The 15,043-nt window shown below is 37.4% G+C and overlaps 1 non-coding gene across 1 annotated transcript; it reads right to left on the bottom strand.

Annotated features, from left to right (window-relative positions):
- Positions 1-14,642: 14,642 nt before the first annotated feature.
- On the bottom strand, positions 14,643-14,746 carry LOC132003020 (U6 spliceosomal RNA). The gene has a single exon (XR_009400100.1). It is a non-coding gene; the product is annotated as a U6 spliceosomal RNA (small nuclear RNA).
- Positions 14,747-15,043: the final 297 nt, after the last annotated feature.

Raw genomic sequence — 15,043 nt, 5'->3', positions numbered from 1 at the left:
ATCTCTAAAGCACACAATGAAACAAATGTTTTGGATTATAGTCCCTTGGTTTAATGGTGTCTTGAAACATCTTCTCTAGATATTAAAAAAGAAAGTACCTAAAATTGTCTGTCATCTGGTCACTAGAATTCATTTTCAAAAATGCAAATGTGACCATCAAATGCTTCAGTTAAACGCTTCTCAATTCAATAGATAACAAATGACTACCAAATGCAAATGGAATTCCTACCAGACTCTGAAGAATCCTCAATGATCTCATGCCCAATCCTCCCCTTTAATTGCTTGATCTGTGCCCCTGACCTAGCTTTGTCTATACCGAATCTCTTACAGTTCCCGATCTGTACCTGCTAGTTTAAGACCTTCACACTTTGGTAATGCTACTACCCCGTCATCCCTGAGAAGGCAGTCCTTTTACACTTGGCAAACATGGTCGATACCTGTTTGCTGAAACACTGTGCGACTACTTGCTCTTTTACTTTGCATTCTATCTGGTCCCTAATTTAAAACCAGTTTGTTTCAGGATCAGGAAAAAAAAAAAATCAGAAGAGCTTATTATATTCCCATCAGTGATTTTCCTTACATGTGAAGGACTCAAAGCAGGCATTATAAGCACACACAGACAGCAGCTGTATGAGAAAATCTTCTACTACTTCTCCTGCTCCTAGGCCACTCCATGCATGGGCTATGCTCTGTCGCGAGACACAAAGCTGACGTGGGAAGAGACTGGAAGGGAGCTATGCCTCCTTGTCTTAACCACCACTTGCCTTACACTTGCCAGGAACCCTCACCAGGTGGATGTGCCAAGCCACACTCCTCCTGGGGCAGTGGCAACTTTAGGGGTTCACAATAAATTATTCTAAAAAGCAGGTGCTGTGAATTTAGTGTATCAAAATTCAGTATGTTTCAGAGAGCAGTGTTGTGAGAAGATAAAACCAGGGTATTAATCCCCAGCTGTCTCTCAACTCTGAGAGAAGTGTTCAGGTTGAATTGGGTCTTCCCAGATTCCTATACTGCAGCCCATCGCAGCTCAGAATATGGCTGCATTTTGAAATAGACCTTTAAAGAGGTGATTGAGTTAAAAGGAGGCTGTTTGGGTGGGCCCTAATGCAGTTTGACTGATGTCCTTATACAAGGAAATTGGATCCACAAGAGACAGAAGAGAAAATCACGTGAGGACACGGGGAAGGTGGCTGCCTACATGCTGAGGAGAGGGGCCTCAGAGGACACCGAGCCTGCACGGACCTTCATCTTAGACTTCTAGCCTCCAAAACGGGAGAAAATGCATTTCTGTTGTTGAAGCGGCCAGGTCATAAAGTGTTTGGTTGTGGCAGCCCTAGAAAGCTAACCCCCAAGTGAGTTGGAATGTCATTCTGCAGCTGGAACAATGTAGTGCACGGAAGCATTAGGAGGTCTGTTTCATCACTGGGGAGCCTCAGTGATGTGTCCGTGATTGGTCAATATACAGTTTGCCCCAGTGTTTCCTGTCACTTACCACCCTTGGCAATCCAAGTTTGTCATGTAGTTGTTCATTATCTGGGACCCCGACCAACCCCTACGGTGCCCACATACAATCACTTTCCTAGAACATAAGCCACCGGAGTGCAGAAATGTGTGTCTGTTTTATAGACGGACAAAGGACCAGTATCTAGAATAGTGCCTGGCCCAGATCACTGTTAAAGAACTCTTTGTTGTCTGGAAGCAAGGCGCATTTTAAGATTAGGTCACGTTCATATTTCTATACAGAGCAAAAGCAAAGTGGGACATGAACACATACTTTGTAGACAGTCTTTATTGAGTGAACGCAAGATTTCACAGGTCTTCTCCAGAAAGCCTAGTCATGGCAGAATTTCCATTCTTTTCATTCAGGGTTTCCTTTCTGTTAAAAAAGTAATTTTATGTTTTCTTTTAAATTTAACAAACAATTGTGCTATTCGAGGGATGGTTCTCAAAGTTTTCCAAATACTCCGACAGTTGGCTCTCATAAGAATCCTTTGTGGATTTTTTTTTTTTTAAGATTTTATTTCTTTGTCAGAGAAAACCTGCCCAAGAGAGCCCAAGCAGGGGGAACTGCAGGCAGAAGGAGAAGCAAGCTCCCTGCTGAGCAGGGAGCCCAATGCTGGGCTCAATCCCAGGACCCTGGGATCATGACCTGGGCTCAAGGCAGATGCTTAGCCCACTGGACCACCCAGGTGTCCCATGAATCCTTTGTGGATTTTTAAAAGCAAATTGTAATCTAAAAAGTGGGAGGAGGTGGGAGAGAAGTGCCTGCTTTAAACCTCAGCCTCCTCAGCAGGATTCCAGCATGGATTTGGAAATCAATAGAGCTATTAAAACACAGATTAGCCCCAAACCACAGGAGAGGTAGGAGGCATCATTGCAGGCCTGAGACCTGATTCAGTACTTGGGGAATGTAGAATTCAGACTATATATATGTATGTGCATGTGTGTGTGTGTGTGTGTGTGTGTGTGTGTATTTTTTTTATTAATTTTTTATTTTTTATAAACATATATTTTTATCCCCAGGGGTACAGGTCTGTGAATCACCAGGTTTACACACTTCACAGCACTCACCAAAGCACATACCCTCCCCAATGTCCATAATCCCACCCCCTTTTCCCAAACCCCCTCCCCCCAGCAACCCTCAGTTTGTTTTGTGAGATTAAGAGTCACTTATGGTTTGTCTCCCTCCCAATCCCATCTTGTTTCATTGATTCTTCTCCTACCCACTTAAGCCCCCATGTTGCATCACCACTTCCTCATATCAGGGAGATCACATGATAGTTGACTATTATACGAACATACTATGAGCAACTCTACGCCAATAAATTTGACAATCTGGAAGAAATGGATGCATTCCTAGAAACATAAACTACCACAACTGAACCAGGAAGAAATAGAAAGCCGAAATAAGTGTATTTTTTTTTTAAATCATTCCTTCCGTGCCATTTTTTGAAAATTTTATTTAGTTATTTGACGTAGAGAGAGAACACAAGCAGGTGAAATAGTAGACAGAGTGAAAGGGAGAAGCAGGCTCCCCACTGAGTAAGGAGCTTGGCTTGGGACTGGATCCCAGGATCCTAGGATCATGACCTGAGTCGAAGGCAGTCGCTTAATCAACTGAGCCACCCAGGCACCCCCATCAGTGGCATTTTTAATAGTAATTTCCATTGGGTTTAACAATACGGTCACTTTATTTTTATTTTGTATTTATTTATAATTTGTTTGGTCATTTTTTTAAACACATCGGCTTATGGTATCATTGTGTCAAAAACTGTGGAGGGTCTGAACATTTACCCAGCTTAGAAGCTAACACATGAGTCTGCACCGTTTTATATATGTTGGCAGAAGACAGGAGACTCCTATGTCTAAACTTTATTATGGTCTCGCAAGAAGCATGAACTTTACGTTGGCATCGGTTCCCTTTCCCCTACAAGTCCATGGGGGTAATGAAGGAGCCCGGGCAGATGTTGCACACATGGGTTTGTGCCACACCTGAGGAGTTCTGAGGTTAAGCAATCCCTGGTCTCCTAGAGGGAGACTTTAGCAAACCTGTCCAGCTTTTGATTTGGAGGGAGACATCTCTATTATCGTGGACAGCAAAACAATCTGCCTTTCGCCCTAAAAGGTGATATTTTCTCTCTCTTCCAAGGCTGTTCCTACATATACTTGAAAAGATAGTCCAGAAAGAGAAACTGCCATGAGAAGTGCAGAAATATACACAACCCTTGAAGCATTGTCCCCCAACTTCTTGACGTTTTACATTATTCTCTTTATACATTTACGAGGCACTGAAAGGCTGCTCTCTTGCACCTGGAATCCTCATCCTCCTTTTTAAAAAAGGTTCTCTGTGCTTTTTTAAAAATCATATTATTTGTACAGTTCCTCCCCAAACTCACTGTGAATTCCAGTTTGATTGGCTATGCTAAAGGATTCATTTAACAAATATTTACTGAGCCAGGCAGTGTACTAGCAATTAGAGATGCAACAGAGGATAAGACAGACAAAATGCCTCCTCTCCTGAAAGTTCAAGTAATTAAATAGAGATTGTTAAATACTACTAAGAAATACAGAGAGCTATGCGATAGCTAATGATTTGGCAATTGGTAGCATCAGAGGAGAGACATTACCAAAATGCCCTCTGAGGAGGTGATCTGGAAGCAGACACATGACAGATAAAAAGAGGCTGACAGGGATTAGAGACAAAGAACATTCCAAGAGAGAAGAGCCAGTACAAAGAACTTGGAATGGAAGAGGTGGCCCACTTGGTCAGCAGAAAGAAGCCATTTGTGTAAATATTGGAGGGATGGCAAAAGTCATAAGAAATGAGATCAGAAGAGACAGAGCCCCATACATGTAGGATTTCCTTGTAAGTCATAGTGAATATTTAGTTTTTATTCTGAATGTCATGGGTACCATTTGTCTAAGTAAAATCTAATGGTGTCAAGGTGGACTGGTTTGGTCTAGGGTGGTAGCTGTGAAAATGAAGAAAAGTAGGTTACCTTGGAAGTTTCAAAATTAGAATCAATGAAATGATGTCATGTGTCTGCTGGTTTATATGTTCAGGTTTAATTTTATATTCAAGCTTATTTTATATCCAATTTTAACTCTGATGCCTGTTAATACCCAAATCTCTACAAACATAAATAAGATTTTTGGTTATTTTATGCAGTGCAATTGGTTATAGTGTCTCAAACACATCAGAAAATAAATCAGGGGTATTGGAAGGGTCTTGCTAGGAAAAGAATATTGTTTGACAGAATAATATAATTATAAATGATATAATAATTAACAGTCTGACATTAGGAATAGGATTGAACACAACTTATCATTTCTTCTTAGTAGCATTTTTTTTTGGTTTTGCAACAAAATGACTACTATAAACATTTAAAACAGAGCCAAAAGTCTTATTTAGGACACCAAAGCCATTAAATTTTGAATATTTCTTAAATCTTTTTGGACAGTCAGTCTCTTAACCAAGGAAACAAATTTTGTTTTGTAATATTGCTGTGATACTCTCAGGCTAAAATGCAAGAAAAGATTAACAAATGAGGAAACAGAGAAACCATGTAAATACATATTCATCCCAAACATGGAATTGATGAGGAAACCTTGGGTTCTTATTAAATATGATCTTAAACTCTTTAATTTATTCTGAAACAATTTGCTATATTTTCTCTCATCTTGAATTAAAAACACAGACATATGTTCAGAGAAAAAGAAAGCTAAATAACTTGAACTGAAAACAATTTGTATCTTTATCTAATTTGGTTCAATCTCAAAAAGTGTGACTTTTACCAGAAGAAAGGTGATTGCAGGAACTTTAAGGATTAATCATTCTAATGAATCAATATGGACGTAGGTGGCCAAACTATGCATGAGAAAGGTTTTGAAGTCATCACTTGATATGCCATCCAACAGATTTTATCTTGACACACTTATAAGTTAAGATTTAATTATAATTTTAAAAAATGTAATCATAATTTAGACTTATACTTTCCAATTTTTTTAAATTTAGCATATTCTAATATGTGGTATATGGGTCTAGATAAGCAGATACTTATAAAGGCTGATTTTGAAAAGCTTTCAGTTATTTAACACAGATACTTAAAAAGGCAAGAGGTGATTTAGTCAGTTGAGACCACTAGCTACTGTCAACGAAAAGCATACTGTTAATATTTTAAAAAAGAAGAGAACTTCTCACCAGTAGCTTGAGACTTTCCTGAGCAGAACAGGGAAGAAAATGGTGGTATAGTTTATCAAGAAGTATTTCAGTTGTGTCTAATATTATTATCCATATAAACACATAAAATCTATTTCCATCCATCACACTTTATTGATATTGACAGGTTAAACCAGATCGTGTACTCTTTAAGCATTAGAGAAAAAACGTTATGTACGTACATTTTCATTTGCTTTGCTTTTAAGGAAGTAAATCTTTCATGGTAAGAACTTCTCAATCGAATTTACTAATTGATTGCAAAAAGAGTTACAGTGGTGCCATCTTTACATGTGTTAAAGTGGCTGAGAAACCTGATAAGCCACTGTCCACGCCACACTGTATATGGGTGCAATTCTTTTATTCTTGAAGCAAGGGGTTTACTCTCCATTCGGTTCTGTGTCTAACTGGCTCTTGCTTAACAGTACCTTGTATACATATATCATCTGTACATTTATTGGGTAGCTATTCTCCCTCTCAAGCCTTTTTTCTCTTTTACATTGTTTTAAGGTGTTTGTTATATCCTCAAGGTTTTTTGTTTGTTTTTTTTAGCATTCACCTTGCAGAGCATTATTCAACGTTGTGTATGACATACAATTACTATTAGCCTCCATGTAAGCTTTGTCCCACAGACTACATTGGATTAATCATCATATTTTGCTTGCAAATTGGCAGATTTTAGTAGCTTGTTTTCTATGGTTCTGTCTCCCTATTTAGCATTAAGTATGACTCATGAGTGACATTACTGAACCTGCTTATAAAGACTTTATTGCAAGGTGTTCTGAGGAACACACTATGCGTTCTGCACAAACTGCCCTGTTTCTATCTTTAACCTTGTCCTTTTTACTGCCCTTCCTTCCTGGTTCTATTTTGTATCAAAACCTTTCACCACCTACATGGTTTTTCATGTCAAAGACCACCTCTCTCGGTCACATTTTTCTACCCCTGAACCATTGTTGTTTGTTTTGACCTCCAACAGCTTCTAACAAATGCCATTCTATCCCCTCTCTTATCTAAAATAAACCTTATTTTGCACCAGATTCAACTGAATTGCATTTTCTTGGCTTAGTCTATAGAATTCCAACTTGCTAATTGTTTTATATATCTTTCTAAAAAACAATTTTGGAGAACAGATGGCTACAACTGCCCAGAATCTGCCCAGAATCCACAGCCAAAACCACTAGTCAACTACCAACAATCTTTGGCTCCTACACTAATTTCTTGTTATTAGATCCCTGGGAACAGGTTGATAGAGTTAGGATAATTCCTCTTATAGCCCTGACTATGTTTTCTAAAATAAAACACAGCCACAATGTCCATAGTAACGGTTACAGTTTTAACGTCATTATGACCATTTCCACTGCGAGAGCTGTCAACATGAATCTTTGATAAGAACATGGAGATTTTTACCATTATTTTCCTAATCATAGATAATTACTGTACCAAATAAACGTTCACAAGGAATTGCAACCTAGGTTACATCATAGTCCTTTGGTTTTCTGTGATATGCTTTCAGCAAAATAAATTACTTTCCACAGCAGTTGTGATGTAGCAAAATCTCTACAGATGTACCCCCTTTCTATTATTGTTATCAGATTCTCTTTTTCAATTGCTCTGCTTACATTGAGAGCCAAATGAAATAAATTCCCCTTATCAACAAACATTTATTGAGTGCCTGTCTTAAGAAATGTAATGGCACATTATCTACTATCATTAAAAAATAAATAAAAATGTCCACTGTTCTGCTAAAACATTTTTTTGAGGATTAGTTCCTTTATATTGATGCAAGATCTGTTATCTTGCATCCTTCTTCATGTGGCATATTTAAACCCTAGCTAGGATATTCTTTAGACTCAATGTTCTTCAGTTTGGGACATATATCCGTGTTGTGGATTTTCTTCTAGAGTGAAAATGTGATTTTGAGAAAATTTATCAGATACATTCAAACAATGTGGAGCTGCACTTTTTTTTTTTTTTTTTTTTTTTTTGAGACAAAGAGAGCACATAAATGGGGGCAGGTGAGGCAGAAGGGAGAAGGAGGGAAAGAATCTTAAGTAGGCTCCATGCCCAGCAAGGAACCTGTGGCGGGGCTCATATCTCCTGGCCCTGAGATCATGATGTGAGCCGAAATTAAGAGTCAGATGCTTAACTTACTGATCTACCCAGGCATCCCCATGAAACATCATATTTACACTACACTTCACCAGAATGAAGTGTACATGATGGCAAGTGATCAAATTCTGAAGTCTTCATGAGTTTTCTTAAGTATATCGTTGCCTTGCCCTAATACCATGAACACTTCAGTTGCTCACTGCTTTTTCCTTGGTGTAACCTCCATCACCGTATGGTCTCAGAAATTGCTGTACTTTAATCCTATTTATCTCTTGAGCAATAACCATTTTGGCTCAGCTTAAAGAAATTATGTGCGTTATATGAAAAGTGGTGGGAACAAACAGGTTCTTCCTATCTTCGTCTTGAAGTTGGCATTATTCATTAGTAGTTCTCTGTTCTAGAAAGTACATGTAATAGGCATTTTTTTCCCCCTAAATAGAATCCCTTTTTTCTTTTGTGAAAAGTACCCATCCTGGCTCACTCAAGATGGGTACTTTTCACAAAAGTAAAAAGGAATTCTATTTAGGAAAAAAAAAATTTACCCATCCTGGGTATTTCATGGTTCTGGAAGAATTGCAAATAAGAGAATTCAGCACCATGGTCAGATCTGGACAATCAGATTATCCCATTTTCCAACAAAGAGTGATAAATCCAAGCAGTGTGCATGTGAATTCTTCTCTGGTATTGACATATGGAAACTGAGAGGAAAAATCCAAATTTTCCATCTTTGGTCACAAGAAAGTGTGTGGCCTAAAATATATTCCCTGACACTTAAAGATTTAACCACAATAGGTAAAAACAAAGGCAATATATAAAACTGGCTTTGTGAAAAACAAGCATATGAGAGATTATGCATACTGTATGTATTTCAATGGCACTGAACTCAGTGTAAGGTCATGGTTCTTGGATCTGTGATCTCCCTACTATCTTTCCCACTTTCAGGAATATCACCCTTTTAAATTTTTCACTAAGTTATTTTGAGTTACTGGTCTATAAAATTGCATATAGAAATTATTAATACAGTAAGTAAGGTGATCCTATTTTAAGGTACATAATAACAATTATAATAGCTAATGCATATTCCAAGTTTTTTGTATATCTGAGACTCTTCCAAATGTTTTATACATATTAGCAGCTTTTACCTCTCAACAACTCCACAAAATATTTAAGGCACAGAGAAGTTGAATAAATTGCCTGAGGCTTTGAGGCCAAAGTCGCCATCTATTTCCAAGAGATTTGACTCAGAAACTGACTTTAGACATGTTTATATACTGAAAAGGAGAGATAAGATCCATAGCAACTCCAAACGTATCAGCTTTGGTGTTGTAAGACCTACAAGTTGTTGTGTACTTGGCTGACAAGTCAGGATTTCAGTACTTTACTGGCATTATCAAAAAAATGACAAAAATTTTACATATTTAAGGCATGCAAGTTTCACCATCACCCTGTGGTGTAGAGATGATTAGCAAAATGAGGGAACTAACTCTTGAATATTATGTAACTTACTCAATTCACAACTAGTGAGAAAAGGGAATGGGATCTAAATAACCACCTGAGGGGCACCTGGGTGGCTCAGTGGGTAAAAGCCTCTGCCTTCCATTCAGGTCATGATCTCAGGGTCCTGGGACGAAGCCCCACATTGGGCTCTTTGCTCAGCAGGGAGCCTGCTTCCCCCCTCTCTCTCTGCTTCTCTGCCTACTTGTGATCTCTCTCTGTCAAATAAATACATAAAATATTTAAAATAAATAAGTAAATAAATAGCCACCTGAATCTGAGAGTTGTGTTCTTTGCTTTGCTTGACTGAACAGAAACATGTAAATGTTAGGACCTGAGACTTACTTTAGGTCAGGGGTCTTTTTCAGTACATAACCCACTTTCAGAGAGAAAAGTAAACTCTTTCTATAGAATGGCACTTATAACCGATCAGATGTAACTCTAAATTCCATTTGATGTTACAAGGTAGAAATAAGTGTAAGGTGCTAGGCAAATAAGTAGAGGAAGAAATGTTTGGGACAGGTTATAGAAAAGAGAGGGCAATGAATGTGGGTAAAAGAATAAGAAAGCAGATGTTTAAGGCAAATTAGAATCTCTTGAGCAAGGCAGAGCAGAAAAGAGCAAGAAACGAGTTATTCGTTGTGGACTGAGGGACTGTGAAGACACTTGAAAACTTGTCTGGGGCCAGGCTTTTAGGCGCTGTTGGCTTAGATAAATCAAATGCAGTGGGCAGTGGAGAGTTACCATAGGCTTTTGTAAAAAGGAGTGGTGTGATTGGTTCATTTTCCAACTATTTATGGAAGCACTATAAGAATCAGTGGAATAAAGGTGTAGCCCAATTCTGTCACAAGGGTAGACAATAGTCATGCAAACACACAAGACGTGGCGAAATGGGACCTTTACAGATGTACAGGCAAAGGTGCAAAGCACTATGCAGAGTGCGCTTGATAGCCCTACATACATCTACATAGCAATGTAACTGGGCAGGGAGGCTTGAGATGGACTTTAACGAAAGTAAAAAAGTATGAGGGCAGAAACACTTTAGATACAATCAGCTATAAGCTATCTCCTTTTAGCTTTTTTTTTTTTTTAACATTGTTTTCTTTCCTTCTTTCTTTTCCTTTTTTTAAAGATTTCATTTATTTATTTGACAGACAGAGATAACAAGTAGGCAGAGAGGCAGGCGGAGTGGAGGGGAAAAAGGCTCCCCGCCTAGCAGAGAGCCCAACGAGGGGCTCGATCCCAGGACCTTGGGATCATGACCTGAGCCGAAGGCAGAGGCCTAACCCACTGAGCCACCCAGGCGCCCTAACATTGTTTTCATGATTAGCTCCACATTTAAGAATATGTCCCATCCAATCATCCCAACAAATTACCTGCTGACAACTATGTGGAGTATGTAAAGAATAAGTAGAAATTTGGAAGAATCATGCATATTACCAATTATCATTCTGAATTTAAAAAGTGAAATTAAAATAACGTGCATTGAATGTTATTGTCTTGTCCACGTGTCTGCATATTTTACTGTCTAATTTTCATTGGAACCATGTAACATACATAATAAGCACATGGTAACTTCTCAAAAAATATCTGTGGCGTGAATGGATTTGGTACATATTTTTTCTCTAAACAACAATGTGCTTGGAATCATTAATGCACATGCCAATGTAAATGTTTACTATATTTAAACTTATTTCCCTTTATCTCATGCTGTACCCAGAGTTGATTGCTTTTCAGCTTATAAGTGAAAGGTCACCATGTATAAGTAGAGGAAAATGAAATTGGTGACTTATAAACACATTTATTTAAATGGAATCAGGGCAGCAAAATCTAATTCCATATATAGTATTGTGAATTATTCATGTTTTTCAAAGAAGTGGGCCACAAGCATTTGATGACATTTTGTAAATTCTAACATTTTTATTATGCTGAGTCTTATTGTGCTACAGATTTACAACCTTACAGGTGTCCTAAAAAATATACACTAATGACATTACCCCCTCAGTACACACTGTTTTAATTGCAATTGTATTTACAAATAGCCTAATGAGTTGACACATCTTTGAATTACTCAGAAAACCAAATAGCTGAATTATTTTTGGTTTTTGGCTTAGTAGGAACAAATAGTGATTGTAAAGACTAAAATGCTAAGAGAAAATGGAACAGAGCTGAGTTACAATAGCTGGTTTATATTCGGACTGAGCCAGAACTGTTAGCGTTACTAAAAAAGAGTATCAAGGTTCTATAATACTCAGAGGTTTTTAATTACATAATTGACCTTTTCCCTTAATATACAGAGGTGCTAGTTCCCACATATACCTATTAATTTTAAATGGAAAGCAGAATGTGACCAAAGAAAAACAGAGTCATTGTAACTTAGCTATTCAAAAGAAAACCTCTGTTTGCCTTGGTCTAATCTAAAATGTTCATCCCTGTGATTCCGGCGCAATACCATTTTCTGGCGACCTTGACCTTCCTTTCTCCATTACTAGTAATACTTGGACAAAGGGAGTGAGAAGAGTGGAGTGAGTTGCTCCCTAAAGCTAAAGGAGAAGGATAGGACTTCAAATGTCCTCATGTCAAAATATACATTCAAGAATAATGACCAAAATATCATATATCAGTTGTGTTAGTTTTAAAACTGGAGCAATTTAATGTTAGCTAAGAAACTTGAAATTGGAGGTCTTCTCATTCAGTAAGGCTTTTTCTGTGTGTGTAGGCTGAACTAGTGATCCATAAGTATATTTTCTGTTTCCTAATGATGATAACTGCATATATTTATTCAATATGTAATCCTTGTTTTGTTCTTTTGTGTATAAAAACAGAGTCATTTTTGTAAGAGTATAGTTTAGAAACAGAGCATGAAACTGGAGATTTTGATTCAATCAAGTCAGGTTTCTCTATCACAAACCTAACTTTTCTCAACCTCAGATTTTTAATCTGTAAAAAGAGAGCATAATTGCCATACTCACAGGGTGGCTGTGAATTAATAGATGTGAAACCACTTTTAAAAACATTTTTGTAAGATATGCAAATCCAAGGTGTTAAGAGATTGTTGTATAAAAATGAAAAATTGGCCTACAATCCACAGAAATGATAAATTTTAATGTGAGTTTTATGTAAATGATCTTTAGATGCTTAGCAGGCAGAGGTATAATCTTTCTGACCCTTTAATGCCTTTCTTCATGCCAGCCTAAAATAAATTTAATAAGGCTTATATAATTAAAAAATGTAACCTTGACCTTGTGTTACCTTTCTTTAAGGTTATCATGCGGCATGTCTTTATAGGATAGAGCCAGCTGATGTTATTTTGGAATAACCAGGCTATCAGACATGTTTTCTAAGAAGTGGAAGTATTGACAGCTCTCATTTCAATAGTTTAATCTACTTGTTAAAGAAGAAAATAGCCTTATGAATCTTGGGCTAATAGGAAAGGAAGCCATCTAAATTCAAGCAGAAAGTCTAGTGAATAAAGCTTTATCTTATTAAAAAAAACAAAAGAAAAAGAATGAGGATTGACAACAGTCTTTGTTAAGAATTATTTAAAATAATTGTAGCTATAGAGAAAAGTAGTATTTTTATGGCATCATAATTTCTTTTTCAGTAAATACTCAAATACTGGTGAAGTGCTCCAAAAGCAATTGAATATGCTCACAGAATTCAGGTTGCTAATGAGTTTTCTTGCAGCTTTAGTTAATAATCCCAAAATGTCAATATTTACAAAATTTTACAAAAGTGTAAAATATCTTTATGAAGTCCAAATTCTATTGGTGTTTCAAATGGCATTCTAACTAGATGATTTTGTAACAGTTACTTTTATGGCACTAATCTAAAGAACTCTGAACCCTGGGTCAATTTGCACACTAGTTGTCATTTTATGGACACATCAGTCTGTTCCTTCAAGTAAGTGAATCCTTTACTAAGGGTTCCCCCTCAAGGTTTACAGAAAGTGTATGTATTACTATCAGATTACATGTATGTTGAAGAGTTGGTAAACGTTTCAGCCTCACCTTACAATAATCACCCACAGGTACATCATTCTGTTTGTCATTTCAGTGATCACAGTCCGTAAATCAAGTTTATGGATGCTTTAAAGATGTAGTGGGCAAATCTTCCTGTAAAAGGCTGGATAATATTCTTGGCTTTGTGGGCCACATGGTATTAGCTGCTCTACTCAACTCTGCTGCTATAGCACAAAGGCAGCTATAGGCAATAAGCAAACACATGAGCGTGACTCTGTTTCAATAAAACTATATTTAGAAAGGTAGGCAGTATGTCATATTTGGACACAGGTCATAATTTACTAACCCCTGTGTTGGGGAACCACTGGCACTAGGGGAACAAACGATTCTTAGAATATGACAGAGTTGTAACAGTTAGGACTTCAACTATCTGATATTTGGAAGGCAATTCTTCCAGACTTAGTATAGCTCACTTTTCAGCTCCTTACACTATAGGATGTCCCTCAATATTTCATTCTCTATTAAATTATATTTACCTAGACCTGTGGTCATCCATATCAGGGACAACAATCCTGCCATGACTGAATGTGTCCCGTGAAATTCATGTTGAAGCTCTAACCCCCCAATGTGATGATATTTGGAGATGGGTCCTTTGGAAGGTAACTGGGTTTTGATGAGGTCAGGAGGGTGGGGTCCTTCAAGACAGAATTAAGAGTCTGGGGTCTCAAAAGCTTTTGTTTTTTACCTAGGAATGAGGGAGAAGGACCAGCTGAGCTATTCTACTACTTGAAGTGCTACTTAAACCACTGCTTTCCTCTGTTTGCTGAGATCATTCCATGTCCCTCCTGGTACCATGCCTGACTTGCTAAAGCTGAAAAGCAAGAGCTCTGCTTGAGCCATTTTAGAGAAAAGATGACTTTCAAGTTGAGATAACTATTGTCATCTCTCTTGGATCTACTAGTGGCTTAGATGGGCCAGAATGGCACAATTTCATGGAGTCCTTGGTAGCAAAGATTGAAATAAAAACAAAACATAAAATTAAAAAAAAAATAGAAAACCTAGAATTAATGTTATACTATCCCAAAATTTCTCATATCCATTCCTATATGTTAGTAGTTGTCATTAAGTTCCAGTGAAATTAAAGTCCTCTTCCATTTTGGTTATTGTCGGTTGTTAACTCGGCTGTTTTGGGTAAGAAAAATGTCCATGGGTTAAAGTTAAGAATATTTTCATATACCTGTTCTTTTAAAGCCCATCAATCTCTCAATTATTTCCTCTGCTTAAAGATAAAATAAGAGGTGAAATTCCAGTTACAAGAGCACACTCTCAATAACAATGGTGGTGAAATGAGTGGTTTTAAAACTATGGAGCATTTTATCAATTTGCATGTCATCCTTGTGCAGAGGCCATGCTAATCTCTGTATCATTTCAATTTTAGTATATGTGCTTTTGAAGCAAGCATGAAATGGATTTCTTAATCAGCAGCAATAGGAGCAGGGATCCCAAATGCCAAGGATAGTTAGTGAGTAAACCAGCAACTCACACATAAGGGATTCTTCATGACAATACACTACTTGTTTTTAGTCCTACTGAAATATCCAGGAATGGATACAAATTCATAATTCGCATATAAGATAATCTTTCAGAGACTCTTGTTCTTATTTGGTTAGACTACTTGTGTCTTATACATCCCCCATCCTCCTAGAATCTACTTCTATATAATCTACGCTTCCTTATATCAGTACAATTGCAGGTACAG

The sequence above is a fragment of the Mustela nigripes genome, chromosome 15, assembly GCF_022355385.1.
Source record: "Mustela nigripes isolate SB6536 chromosome 15, MUSNIG.SB6536, whole genome shotgun sequence".
Classification (NCBI taxonomy): domain Eukaryota; kingdom Metazoa; phylum Chordata; class Mammalia; order Carnivora; family Mustelidae; genus Mustela; species Mustela nigripes.
The sequence above is the reverse complement of the archived record's forward strand: the minus strand, read 5'-3'. Positions and strand labels throughout refer to the sequence as shown.